Source organism: Stegodyphus dumicola, chromosome X2 (assembly GCF_044657685.1).
Source record: "Stegodyphus dumicola isolate Sdum_Otavi_A_Nest chromosome X2, ASM4465768v1".
In the NCBI taxonomy this organism is placed as follows: domain Eukaryota; kingdom Metazoa; phylum Arthropoda; class Arachnida; order Araneae; family Eresidae; genus Stegodyphus; species Stegodyphus dumicola.
The window spans coordinates 203,925,938-203,940,714 of NC_140781.1; positions in this window are offsets into that span (position 1 = coordinate 203,925,938).

Here is a 14,777-nt window from a genome sequence, read left to right on the forward strand (position 1 = left end):
CTGGTAGAAAGATGGCATCAAAAGACAATAAGCAGGTAATTTTAAATGAGAAATAAACAAAATAAACTTTACTGTTAGCTTTGAAGCAGGTGTTATATATTCTTAATTCACACACAGAATTAGTGACATAAGAGATCGAAAAAGAGTAAAAACAAACTCGCAATATATTAACATGAAAAGCGCTGTACACATATACTTTTATAGATTTATTTTTAGAAAGGGCTCAAAAACACCATTCTAAAAACAGATTTCGAAGAACATCTTGGAAACAAAAGTCATAAACCATAAAAGAAATACTTCATTCAGAATTTTAACGTAAGAACCGTTTCTAATTTTAAGTCCTTTACTTAGGTACTCTCATCCATGAGAGAGGAACACTTAGTCCAATGTACAAGAAAATTTCCTGATATATCACCACGTCACTTTAATGAAATTATAGCAATATTTCACTCAGGGAAAGAACGTATTGTCTAGCTGCCCGAGTTCGAGTCCAGCTTCAATACATCAAACTAAATCACATCAAATGCCATTGAATGATACAGCATTTTGAAATGATGCAAAAAATTTCAATGCATTTTCGTGGAAGAGCAATTGTAATTACCTACATACTAAAATTTTGACCAAAAATTAAAGAAAACTAAGATATTCTTTTTCTTTCGAAGGAATCAAAGCCATATACTAATATAGGGATGCTCAAAGTATTGTACTATAAAACCTAAACATAGGAATGAAATTTTCTCAGCTATGTGAGATATCCAATAAAGAGAAATTCTCTAAATTGTAGAATAGAACCTACGTCTGAAAACAGACGAAAGGTAAAACATAATTCAAATACTTTTACTTTTAGCATTGAAGCAGGCATTCTACATTAAACTGTATTAATTCACATACAGAATTAGTAATATAATAGCTCAAAATATTGTAAGAACCAAACATGCATTATAAAAACATTAAAAAAACTCTATATACATTTATTAGTGTTACAGATAGAGGGTATATTCTGAAATATTATAAGGTCACTTTCAATGAAATGATAGAAATTTTCACTCAGGGAAGGGACATTCTGTCTGGCTGCCTTGGTTCTATCCCAGCTTCTGTTACAAAAGTTTCATAGAAGAATTTTAAAAATTCAGAAACGAAACTTATGAAGAAATTATTGAACATACCTGGTTCTATGATTTAGCCATTTTACAGACATAATAACTAAATCTTAAACTTGAGGGGAAGGAGAGAACTAAACTAAAGTCTTTGAATTAAAGGGTATTATAAATTCATTTTAAATCAAATTAATTTTGCGAAAAGATTACACAAATATAAGGAATATACATTTTTACTATAACGTAATGTACATTTTTCCACTCTGAAAATCTCGAGAACTAAAGCGTGAAATATAAGAAAACTGAAATAAATATTTGGAAAATATCATCGAACTTAAGTTAGTTTCTAAATTAGATATTTTGAGTGTATTTAAAATTAGGCCAACTACTTTATTCACTTCAAACCCATTACATAATACTAGTATTTAAGAAAAATGGTAAAAGATTGCAAATATGTTAAATAACAATTCTACTGATCTAGAAATGGGAATAACTGATTTTCATCCTAATTAAGATCGAGAATATCTCAAAAAGCCATTTAATTTGTCCACTGCTAGAATTTCATTCATACGTGGTTCAACATTTATCCATCAACACCGGAAAGAATTTATCTCCTACTTTAAACAATTTCCATCGACTGAAAATGAAGTTTAAAAAATCTTAAAATCTCAAAAGCAAAGGATGCCGAAGAATTTTCACATATGAAAGACAGAGAAGTCAAACAATGAAGCAGAAAATTACAAAAGAAGAATTGTGTGCTTATAAAACCCCTTGATAATAAAAGCGTTCATTACGAAGAAGAGCTCTTAACTGAAGATAAGATGAAGGAATTGTTAAATAACACAAGAGCAACATCTGATCTTTTGGCGGAGATTGACCCAATAAAAGAAAAAACAGGACACTTTAAAAGAACTACTGGGAAACATGTGCTCTTTAGAGCAACACGGTTACAGTTGCATCAGTCATTATTATAAGCAAAAGACATCAGCTTTTTCAAAAAATAATTCTGTCATGCATTTGCCAAGAGAACGGAAAGAAGTCCAAAAGAAACTTTCAGAGTGCTTTTCAAAACAAAGTTGAAATTTAATCTGCAGAATTTAACTTCGATAATATCAAAACATCTCTGATTTGATTTCAAAATGAATTTTTAGTTATGGGATCAATTTTAAATAGATCTTCGCAAATTGGTTCATAAAACTTCACAATATGACAAAATAGTTCAGATTAAGGGGGAAATATAATAAAGTATGCTTAAAACAACTAAGAAAAAGCACATTTTGAGCAGCCTTAACAGAAGACAATTTGGTTCCACTAACTTTCTTTACGAGTACTAATTAAATTTTATTCACATTTCTTTTTTGTTCAACATTTAACTTTCAATGGCTTTTAAGAGAAACAGCACTTGATAGAGAGACTCTAAATTAGGAAAAAACTGAAACAAAATTCGTTTATACACAGGCAACACAATTACACTGACCTGTTGAGAAGAGAAGACCCCATTGGACAGGGAAAATATTAGGCCACTCAGAGAGGAAAATGTTTAGCCTCTAGTAATGCGAAAGGAGGCGACTTTGGAAAAAATTACGCTACAGCAGTAAATTTGAAACCACTACGAAGCAACAGAACTCTAAGAAATCTCAGACTTCTGATATTTATAGTGTGATTAACAGTTCCGCCTCACTTCAAATATTACAATACAATATGAAGAAAGCACCAATTCAGACACTTCAATATGAAATTCAAAATCTAAGAAATTAATGCATAAATGCTACCCTAAACATTAAAGCATAATGTGAAGCGTTCGTGTAAAATTAATAACTAGTAAAACTCCAATATAAAGCAAATTGTGAAAAGGGACGTACAAATTATAACATTCAATCATTTCTAGTGGAAATAAAGTTAATATAAAACAAGAATTACCAGCCACAGATGTCTTTTTGCTCTGCATTATTTCTCCGTTCTTTCCATCGTCGTTCTTTTTCTTTCATGATATCATGTTCTGCAATCCAAGAGTGCACAAAAATGATGACAAATTACACTAGAAGAGGCCAAGGGGAGGAAAAGGAATCATTAGATTTTAACTACTTTGAAATTAAAGAATAATTATACACAAAGAGAAATATCTAATATTGTTTCTTAATATATAAAACTTCAAAAGTAGCCTCCTTTGTTTTAAATTCTAGCAATGTGCTACATTGTTACTAAAATCATGACTGCAGTCGATAGAAAAGCAAATGATTTTCCTAATACGACAGAAGTACAGTAAGTGAAGGAGAGTTTTAATGTATGGGTACAACATGAACAATGAAAGAAAAAAAAATTAGACAGTTATTACGGATACACAGAATAAAAGGGATAATGATCTTCGAGAAGACTAAATAATTTCAGCGCTGGTAGAAAGATGGCATCAAAAGACAATAAGCAGGTAATTTTAAATGAGAAATAAACAAAATAAACTTTACTGTTAGCTTTGAAGCAGGTGTTATATATTCTTAATTCACACACAGAATTAGTGACATAAGAGATCGAAAAAGAGTAAAAACAAACTCGCAATATATTAACATGAAAAGCGCTGTACACATATACTTTTATAGATTTATTTTTAGAAAGGGCTCAAAAACACCATTCTAAAAACAGATTTCGAAGAACTTCTTGGAAACAAAAGTCATAAACCATAAAAGAAATACTTCATTCAAAATTTTAACGTAAGCACTGTTTCTAATTTTCAGTTCTTTACTTAGGTACTCTCATCCATGAGAGAGGAACACTTAGTCCAATGTACAAAAAAATATCCTGATATATCACCACATCACTTTAATGAAATTATAGCAATATTTCACTCAGGGAAAGAACATATTGTCTAGCTGCCCGGGTTCGAGCCCAGCTTCAATACATCAAACTAAAACACATCAAATGCCATTGAATGATACAGCATTTTGAAATGATGCAAAAAATTTCAATGCAATTTCGTGGGAGAGCAATTGTAATTACCTACATACTAAAATTTTGACCAAAAATTAAAGAAAACTAAGATATTCTTTTTCTTTCGAAGGAATCAAAGCCATATACTAATATAGGGATGCTCAACGTATTGTACTATAAAACCTAAACATAGGAATGAAATTTTCTCAGCTATGTGAGATATCCAATAAAGAGAAATTCCGTAAATTGTAGAATAGAACCTACGTCTGAAAACAGACGAAAGGTAAAACATAATTCAAATACTTTACTTTTAGCATTGAAGCAGGCATTCTACATTAAACTGTATTAATTCACATACAGAATTATTAATATAATAGCTCAAAATATTGTAAGAACCAAACATGCATTATAAAAACATTAAAAAAACTCTATATACATTTATTAGTGTTACAGAAAGAGGGTTTATTCTGAAATATTATAAGGTCACTTTCAATGAAAAGATAGAAATTTTCACTCAGGGAAGGGACATTCTGTCTGGCTGCCTTGGTTCTATCCCAGCTTCTGTTACAAAAGTTTCATAGAAGAATTTTAAAAATTCAGAAACGAAACTTATGAAGAAATTATTGAACATACCTGGTTCTATGATTTAGCCATTTTACAGACATAATAACTAAATCTTAAACTTGAGGGGGAGGAGAGAACTAAACTAAAGTCTTTGAATTAAAGGGTATTATAAATTCATTTTAAATCAAATTAATTTTGCGAAAAGATTACACAAATATAAGGAATATACATTTTTACCATAATGTAATGCATGTTTTGCCAATTTGAAAATCTCGAGAACTAAAGCGTGAAATATAAGAAAACTGAAACAAACATTTGGAAAATCTCCTCGAAATTAAGTTAGTTTCTAAATTAGATGTTTTGCGTGTATTTAAAATTAGGCCAACTACTTCATTCACTTCAAACCCATTACATAATACTAGTATTTAAGAAAAATGGTAAAAGATTGCAAATATGTTAAATAACAATTCTACTGATCTAGAAATGGGAATAACTGATTTTCATCCTAATTAAGATCGAGAATATCTCAAAAAGCCATTTAATTTGTCCACTGCTAGAATTTCATTCATACGTGGTTCAACATTTATCCATCAACACCGGAAAGAATTTATCTCCTACTTTAAACAATTTCCATCGACTGAAAATGAAGTTTAAAAAATCTTAAAATCTCAAAAGCAAAGGATGCCGAAGAATTTTCACATATGAAAGACAGAGAAGTCAAACAATGAAGCAGAAAATTACAAAAGAAGAATTGTGTGCTTATAAAACCCCTTGATAATAAAAGCGTTCATTACGAAGAAGAGCTCTTAACTGAAGATAAGATGAAGGAATTGTTAAATAACACAAGAGCAACATCTGATCTTTTGGCGGAGATTGACCCAATAAAAGAAAAAACAGGACACTTTAAAAGAACTACTGGGAAACATGTGCTCTTTAGAGCAACACGGTTACAGTTGCATCAGTCATTATTATAAGCAAAAGACATCAGCTTTTTCAAAAAATAATTCTGTCATGCATTTGCCAAGAGAACGGAAAGAAGTCCAAAAGAAACTTTCAGAGTGCTTTTCAAAACAAAGTTGAAATTTAATCTGCAGAATTTAACTTCGATAATATCAAAACATCTCTGATTTGATTTCAAAATGAATTTTTAGTTATGGGATCAATTTTAAATAGATCTTCGCAAATTGGTTCATAAAACTTCACAATATGACAAAATAGTTCAGATTAAGGGGGAAATATAATAAAGTATGCTTAAAACAACTAAGAAAAAGCACATTTTGAGCAGCCTTAACAGAAGACAATTTGGTTCCACTAACTTTCTTTACGAGTACTAATTAAATTTTATTCACATTTCTTTTTTGTTCAACATTTAACTTTCAATGGCTTTTAAGAGAAACAGCACTTGATAGAGAGACTCTAAATTAGGAAAAAACTGAAACAAAATTCGTTTATACACAGGCAACACAATTACACTGACCTGTTGAGAAGAGAAGACCCCATTGGACAGGGAAAATATTAGGCCACTCAGAGAGGAAAATGTTTAGCCTCTAGTAATGCGAAAGGAGGCGACTTTGGAAAAAATTACGCTACAGCAGTAAATTTGAAACCACTACGAAGCAACAGAACTCTAAGAAATCTCAGACTTCTGATATTTATAGTGTGATTAACAGTTCCGCCTCACTTCAAATATTACAATACAATATGAAGAAAGCACCAATTCAGACACTTCAATATGAAATTCAAAATCTAAGAAATTAATGCATAAATGCTACCCTAAACATTAAAGCATAATGTGAAGCGTTCGTGTAAAATTAATAACTAGTAAAACTCCAATATAAAGCAAATTGTGAAAAGGGACGTACAAATTATAACATTCAATCATTTCTAGTGGAAATAAAGTTAATATAAAACAAGAATTACCAGCCACAGATGTCTTTTTGCTCTGCATTATTTCTCCGTTCTTTCCATCGTCGTTCTTTTTCTTTCATGATATCATGTTCTGCAATCCAAGAGTGCACAAAAATGATGACAAATTACACTAGAAGAGGCCAAGGGGAGGAAAAGGAATCATTAGATTTTAACTACTTTGAAATTAAAGAATAATTATACACAAAGAGAAATATCTAATATTGTTTCTTAATATATAAAACTTCAAAAGTAGCCTCCTTTGTTTTAAATTCTAGCAATGTGCTACATTGTTACTAAAATCATGACTGCAGTCGATAGAAAAGCAAATGATTTTCCTAATACGACAGAAGTACAGTAAGTGAAGGAGAGTTTTAATGTATGGGTACAACATGAACAATGAAAGAAAAAAAAATTAGACAGTTATTACGGATACACAGAATAAAAGGGATAATGATCTTCGAGAAGACTAAATAATTTCAGCGCTGGTAGAAAGATGGCATCAAAAGACAATAAGCAGGTAATTTTAAATGAGAAATAAACAAAATAAACTTTACTGTTAGCTTTGAAGCAGGTGTTATATATTCTTAATTCACACACAGAATTAGTGACATAAGAGATCGAAAAAGAGTAAAAACAAACTCGCAATATATTAACATGAAAAGCGCTGTACACATATACTTTTATAGATTTATTTTTAGAAAGGGCTCAAAAACACCATTCTAAAAACAGATTTCGAAGAACATCTTGGAAACAAAAGTCATAAACCATAAAAGAAATACTTCATTCAGAATTTTAACGTAAGAACCGTTTCTAATTTTAAGTCCTTTACTTAGGTACTCTCATCCATGAGAGAGGAACACTTAGTCCAATGTACAAGAAAATTTCCTGATATATCACCACGTCACTTTAATGAAATTATAGCAATATTTCACTCAGGGAAAGAACGTATTGTCTAGCTGCCCGAGTTCGAGTCCAGCTTCAATACATCAAACTAAATCACATCAAATGCCATTGAATGATACAGCATTTTGAAATGATGCAAAAAATTTCAATGCATTTTCGTGGAAGAGCAATTGTAATTACCTACATACTAAAATTTTGACCAAAAATTAAAGAAAACTAAGATATTCTTTTTCTTTCGAAGGAATCAAAGCCATATACTAATATAGGGATGCTCAAAGTATTGTACTATAAAACCTAAACATAGGAATGAAATTTTCTCAGCTATGTGAGATATCCAATAAAGAGAAATTCTCTAAATTGTAGAATAGAACCTACGTCTGAAAACAGACGAAAGGTAAAACATAATTCAAATACTTTTACTTTTAGCATTGAAGCAGGCATTCTACATTAAACTGTATTAATTCACATACAGAATTAGTAATATAATAGCTCAAAATATTGTAAGAACCAAACATGCATTATAAAAACATTAAAAAAACTCTATATACATTTATTAGTGTTACAGATAGAGGGTATATTCTGAAATATTATAAGGTCACTTTCAATGAAATGATAGAAATTTTCACTCAGGGAAGGGACATTCTGTCTGGCTGCCTTGGTTCTATCCCAGCTTCTGTTACAAAAGTTTCATAGAAGAATTTTAAAAATTCAGAAACGAAACTTATGAAGAAATTATTGAACATACCTGGTTCTATGATTTAGCCATTTTACAGACATAATAACTAAATCTTAAACTTGAGGGGAAGGAGAGAACTAAACTAAAGTCTTTGAATTAAAGGGTATTATAAATTCATTTTAAATCAAATTAATTTTGCGAAAAGATTACACAAATATAAGGAATATACATTTTTACTATAACGTAATGTACATTTTTCCACTCTGAAAATCTCGAGAACTAAAGCGTGAAATATAAGAAAACTGAAATAAATATTTGGAAAATATCATCGAACTTAAGTTAGTTTCTAAATTAGATATTTTGAGTGTATTTAAAATTAGGCCAACTACTTTATTCACTTCAAACCCATTACATAATACTAGTATTTAAGAAAAATGGTAAAAGATTGCAAATATGTTAAATAACAATTCTACTGATCTAGAAATGGGAATAACTGATTTTCATCCTAATTAAGATCGAGAATATCTCAAAAAGCCATTTAATTTGTCCACTGCTAGAATTTCATTCATACGTGGTTCAACATTTATCCATCAACACCGGAAAGAATTTATCTCCTACTTTAAACAATTTCCATCGACTGAAAATGAAGTTTAAAAAATCTTAAAATCTCAAAAGCAAAGGATGCCGAAGAATTTTCACATATGAAAGACAGAGAAGTCAAACAATGAAGCAGAAAATTACAAAAGAAGAATTGTGTGCTTATAAAACCCCTTGATAATAAAAGCGTTCATTACGAAGAAGAGCTCTTAACTGAAGATAAGATGAAGGAATTGTTAAATAACACAAGAGCAACATCTGATCTTTTGGCGGAGATTGACCCAATAAAAGAAAAAACAGGACACTTTAAAAGAACTACTGGGAAACATGTGCTCTTTAGAGCAACACGGTTACAGTTGCATCAGTCATTATTATAAGCAAAAGACATCAGCTTTTTCAAAAAATAATTCTGTCATGCATTTGCCAAGAGAACGGAAAGAAGTCCAAAAGAAACTTTCAGAGTGCTTTTCAAAACAAAGTTGAAATTTAATCTGCAGAATTTAACTTCGATAATATCAAAACATCTCTGATTTGATTTCAAAATGAATTTTTAGTTATGGGATCAATTTTAAATAGATCTTCGCAAATTGGTTCATAAAACTTCACAATATGACAAAATAGTTCAGATTAAGGGGGAAATATAATAAAGTATGCTTAAAACAACTAAGAAAAAGCACATTTTGAGCAGCCTTAACAGAAGACAATTTGGTTCCACTAACTTTCTTTACGAGTACTAATTAAATTTTATTCACATTTCTTTTTTGTTCAACATTTAACTTTCAATGGCTTTTAAGAGAAACAGCACTTGATAGAGAGACTCTAAATTAGGAAAAAACTGAAACAAAATTCGTTTATACACAGGCAACACAATTACACTGACCTGTTGAGAAGAGAAGACCCCATTGGACAGGGAAAATATTAGGCCACTCAGAGAGGAAAATGTTTAGCCTCTAGTAATGCGAAAGGAGGCGACTTTGGAAAAAATTACGCTACAGCAGTAAATTTGAAACCACTACGAAGCAACAGAACTCTAAGAAATCTCAGACTTCTGATATTTATAGTGTGATTAACAGTTCCGCCTCACTTCAAATATTACAATACAATATGAAGAAAGCACCAATTCAGACACTTCAATATGAAATTCAAAATCTAAGAAATTAATGCATAAATGCTACCCTAAACATTAAAGCATAATGTGAAGCGTTCGTGTAAAATTAATAACTAGTAAAACTCCAATATAAAGCAAATTGTGAAAAGGGACGTACAAATTATAACATTCAATCATTTCTAGTGGAAATAAAGTTAATATAAAACAAGAATTACCAGCCACAGATGTCTTTTTGCTCTGCATTATTTCTCCGTTCTTTCCATCGTCGTTCTTTTTCTTTCATGATATCATGTTCTGCAATCCAAGAGTGCACAAAAATGATGACAAATTACACTAGAAGAGGCCAAGGGGAGGAAAAGGAATCATTAGATTTTAACTACTTTGAAATTAAAGAATAATTATACACAAAGAGAAATATCTAATATTGTTTCTTAATATATAAAACTTCAAAAGTAGCCTCCTTTGTTTTAAATTCTAGCAATGTGCTACATTGTTACTAAAATCATGACTGCAGTCGATAGAAAAGCAAATGATTTTCCTAATACGACAGAAGTACAGTAAGTGAAGGAGAGTTTTAATGTATGGGTACAACATGAACAATGAAAGAAAAAAAAATTAGACAGTTATTACGGATACACAGAATAAAAGGGATAATGATCTTCGAGAAGACTAAATAATTTCAGCGCTGGTAGAAAGATGGCATCAAAAGACAATAAGCAGGTAATTTTAAATGAGAAATAAACAAAATAAACTTTACTGTTAGCTTTGAAGCAGGTGTTATATATTCTTAATTCACACACAGAATTAGTGACATAAGAGATCGAAAAAGAGTAAAAACAAACTCGCAATATATTAACATGAAAAGCGCTGTACACATATACTTTTATAGATTTATTTTTAGAAAGGGCTCAAAAACACCATTCTAAAAACAGATTTCGAAGAACTTCTTGGAAACAAAAGTCATAAACCATAAAAGAAATACTTCATTCAAAATTTTAACGTAAGCACTGTTTCTAATTTTCAGTTCTTTACTTAGGTACTCTCATCCATGAGAGAGGAACACTTAGTCCAATGTACAAAAAAATATCCTGATATATCACCACATCACTTTAATGAAATTATAGCAATATTTCACTCAGGGAAAGAACATATTGTCTAGCTGCCCGGGTTCGAGCCCAGCTTCAATACATCAAACTAAAACACATCAAATGCCATTGAATGATACAGCATTTTGAAATGATGCAAAAAATTTCAATGCAATTTCGTGGGAGAGCAATTGTAATTACCTACATACTAAAATTTTGACCAAAAATTAAAGAAAACTAAGATATTCTTTTTCTTTCGAAGGAATCAAAGCCATATACTAATATAGGGATGCTCAACGTATTGTACTATAAAACCTAAACATAGGAATGAAATTTTCTCAGCTATGTGAGATATCCAATAAAGAGAAATTCCGTAAATTGTAGAATAGAACCTACGTCTGAAAACAGACGAAAGGTAAAACATAATTCAAATACTTTACTTTTAGCATTGAAGCAGGCATTCTACATTAAACTGTATTAATTCACATACAGAATTATTAATATAATAGCTCAAAATATTGTAAGAACCAAACATGCATTATAAAAACATTAAAAAAACTCTATATACATTTATTAGTGTTACAGAAAGAGGGTTTATTCTGAAATATTATAAGGTCACTTTCAATGAAAAGATAGAAATTTTCACTCAGGGAAGGGACATTCTGTCTGGCTGCCTTGGTTCTATCCCAGCTTCTGTTACAAAAGTTTCATAGAAGAATTTTAAAAATTCAGAAACGAAACTTATGAAGAAATTATTGAACATACCTGGTTCTATGATTTAGCCATTTTACAGACATAATAACTAAATCTTAAACTTGAGGGGGAGGAGAGAACTAAACTAAAGTCTTTGAATTAAAGGGTATTATAAATTCATTTTAAATCAAATTAATTTTGCGAAAAGATTACACAAATATAAGGAATATACATTTTTACCATAATGTAATGCATGTTTTGCCAATTTGAAAATCTCGAGAACTAAAGCGTGAAATATAAGAAAACTGAAACAAACATTTGGAAAATCTCCTCGAAATTAAGTTAGTTTCTAAATTAGATGTTTTGCGTGTATTTAAAATTAGGCCAACTACTTCATTCACTTCAAACCCATTACATAATACTAGTATTTAAGAAAAATGGTAAAATATTGCAAATATATTTAATAACAATTCTACTGATCTAGAAATGGGAATAACTGATTTTCATCCTAATTAAGATCAAGAATATCTCAAAAAGGCATTTAATTTGTCCACTGCTAGAATTTCATTCATACGTGGTTCAACATTTATCCATCAACACCGGAAAGAATTTATCTCCTACTTTAAACAATTTCCATCGACTGAAAATGAATTTTAAACAATCTTAAAATCTCAAAAGCAAAGGATGCCGAAGAATTTTCACATATGAAAGACAGAGAAGTCAAACAATGAATCAGAAAATTACAAAAGAAGAATTGTGTGCTTATAAAACCCCTTGATAATAAAAGCGCTCATTACGAAGAAGAGCTCTTAACTGAAGATAAGATGAAGGAATTGTTAAATAACACAAGAGCAACATCTGATCTTTTAGCGGAGATTGACCCAATAAAAGAAAAAACAGGACACTTTAAAAGAACTACTGGGAAACGTGCTCTTTAGAGCGACACGGTTACAGTTGCATCAGTCATTATTATAAGCAAAAGACATCAGCTTTTTCAAAAAATAATTCTGTCATGCATTTGCCAAGAGAATGGAAAGAAGTCCAAAAGAAACTTTCAGAGTGCTTTTCAAAACAAAGTTGAAAGTTAATCTGCAGAATTTAACTTCGATAATATCAAAACATCTCTGATTTGATTTAAAAATGAATTTTTAGTTATGGAATCAATTTTAAATAGATCTTCGCAAATTGGTTCATAAAACTTCACAATATGACAAAATAGTTCAGATTAAGGGGGAAATATAATAAAGTATGCTTAAAACAACTAAGAAAAAAGCACATTTTGGGCAGCCTTAACAGAAGACAATTTTGTTCCACTAACTTTCTTTACGAGTACTAATTACATTTTATTCACATTTCTTTTTTGTTCAACATTTAACTTTCAATGGCTTTTATAAGAGAAACAGGAATTGATAGAGAGACTCGAAATTAGGAAAAAACTGAAACAAAATTCGTTTATACACAGGCAGTGCAATTACACTGACCTGTTGAGAAGAGAAGGCCCCATTGGACAGGGAAAATACTAGGCCACACAGAGAGGAAAATCTTTAGCCTCTCGTAATGAGAAAGGAGGCCACTTGGGAAAAAATTACACTACAGCAGTAAATTTGAAACCACTACGAAGCAACAGAACTCTAAGAAATCTCAGACTTCTGATATTTATAGTGTGATTAACAGTTCCACCTCACTTCAAATATTACAATACAATATAAAGAAAGCACCAATTCAAACACTTCAATATGGAATTCAAAACCTAAGAAATTAATGCATAAATGCTACCCTAAACATTGAAACGTAATGTGAAGCGTTCATGTAAAATTAATAACTAGTAAAACTCCAATATAAAGCAACATGTTAAAAGGGACGTACAAATTATAACATTCAAGCATTTCTAGTGGAAATAAAGTTAATATAAAACAAGAATTACCAGCCACAGATGTCTTTTCGCTCTGCATGATTTCTCCGTTCTTTTCATCTTCGTTCTTTTCTTTCATGATATCATGTTCTGCAATCCAAGAGTGCACAAAAATGATGACAAATTACACTAGAAGAGGCCAAGGGGAGGAAAAGGAATCATTAGATTTTAACTACTTTGAAGTTAAAGAATAATTATACACAAAGAGAAATATCTAATATTGTTTCTTAATATATAAAACTTCAAAAGTAGCCTTCTTTGTTTTAAATTCTAGCAATGTGCTACATTGTTACTAAAATCATGACTGCAGTCGATAGAAAAGCAAATGATTTTCCTAATACGAAAGAAGTACAGTAAGCGAAGGGGAGTTTTAATGTATGGGTAAAACATGAACAATGAAAGAAAAAAAAATTAGACAGTTATAACGGATACACAGAATAAAAGGGATAATGTTCTTCGAGAAGAGTAAATAATTTCAGCGCTGGTATAAAGATGGCATCAAAAGACAATAAGCAGGTAATTTTAAATGACAAATAAACAAAATAAACTTTACTGTTAGCTTTAAAGCAGGTGTTATATATTCTTAATTCACACACAGAATTAGTGACATAACAGATCCAAAAAAGAGTAAGAAACAAACTCGAAATATATTAACATTAAAAGCGCTATACATATATACTTTTATAGATTTATTTTTAGAAAGGTCTCAAAAACACCATTCGAAAACAGATTTCGAAGAACATCTTGGAAACAAAAGTCATAAACCATAAAAGAAATACTTCATTCAGAATTTTAACGTAAGAACCGTTTCTAATTTTAAGTTCTTTACTTAGGTACTCTCATCCATGAGAGAGGAACACTTAGTCCAATGTACAAGAAAATATCCTGATATATCATCACGTCACTTTAATGAAATTATAGCAATATTTCACTCAGGGAAAGAACATAATGTCTAGCTGCCTGAGTTCGAGCCCAGCTTCAATACATCAAACTAAAACACATCAAATGCCATTGAATGATACAGCATTTTGAAATGATGCAAAAAATTTCAATGCATTTTTGTGGGAGAGCAATTGTAATTACCTACATACTAAAATTTTGACCAAAAATTAAAGAAAACTAAGATATTCTTTTTCTTTCGAAGGAATCAAAGCCATATACTAATATAGGGATGCTCAAAGTATTGTACTATAAAACCTAAACTAAGGAATGAAATTTTCTCAGCTATGTGAGATATCCAATAAAGAGAAATTCTCTAAATTGTAGAATAGAACCTACGTCTGAAAACAGACGAAAGGTAAAACATAATTCA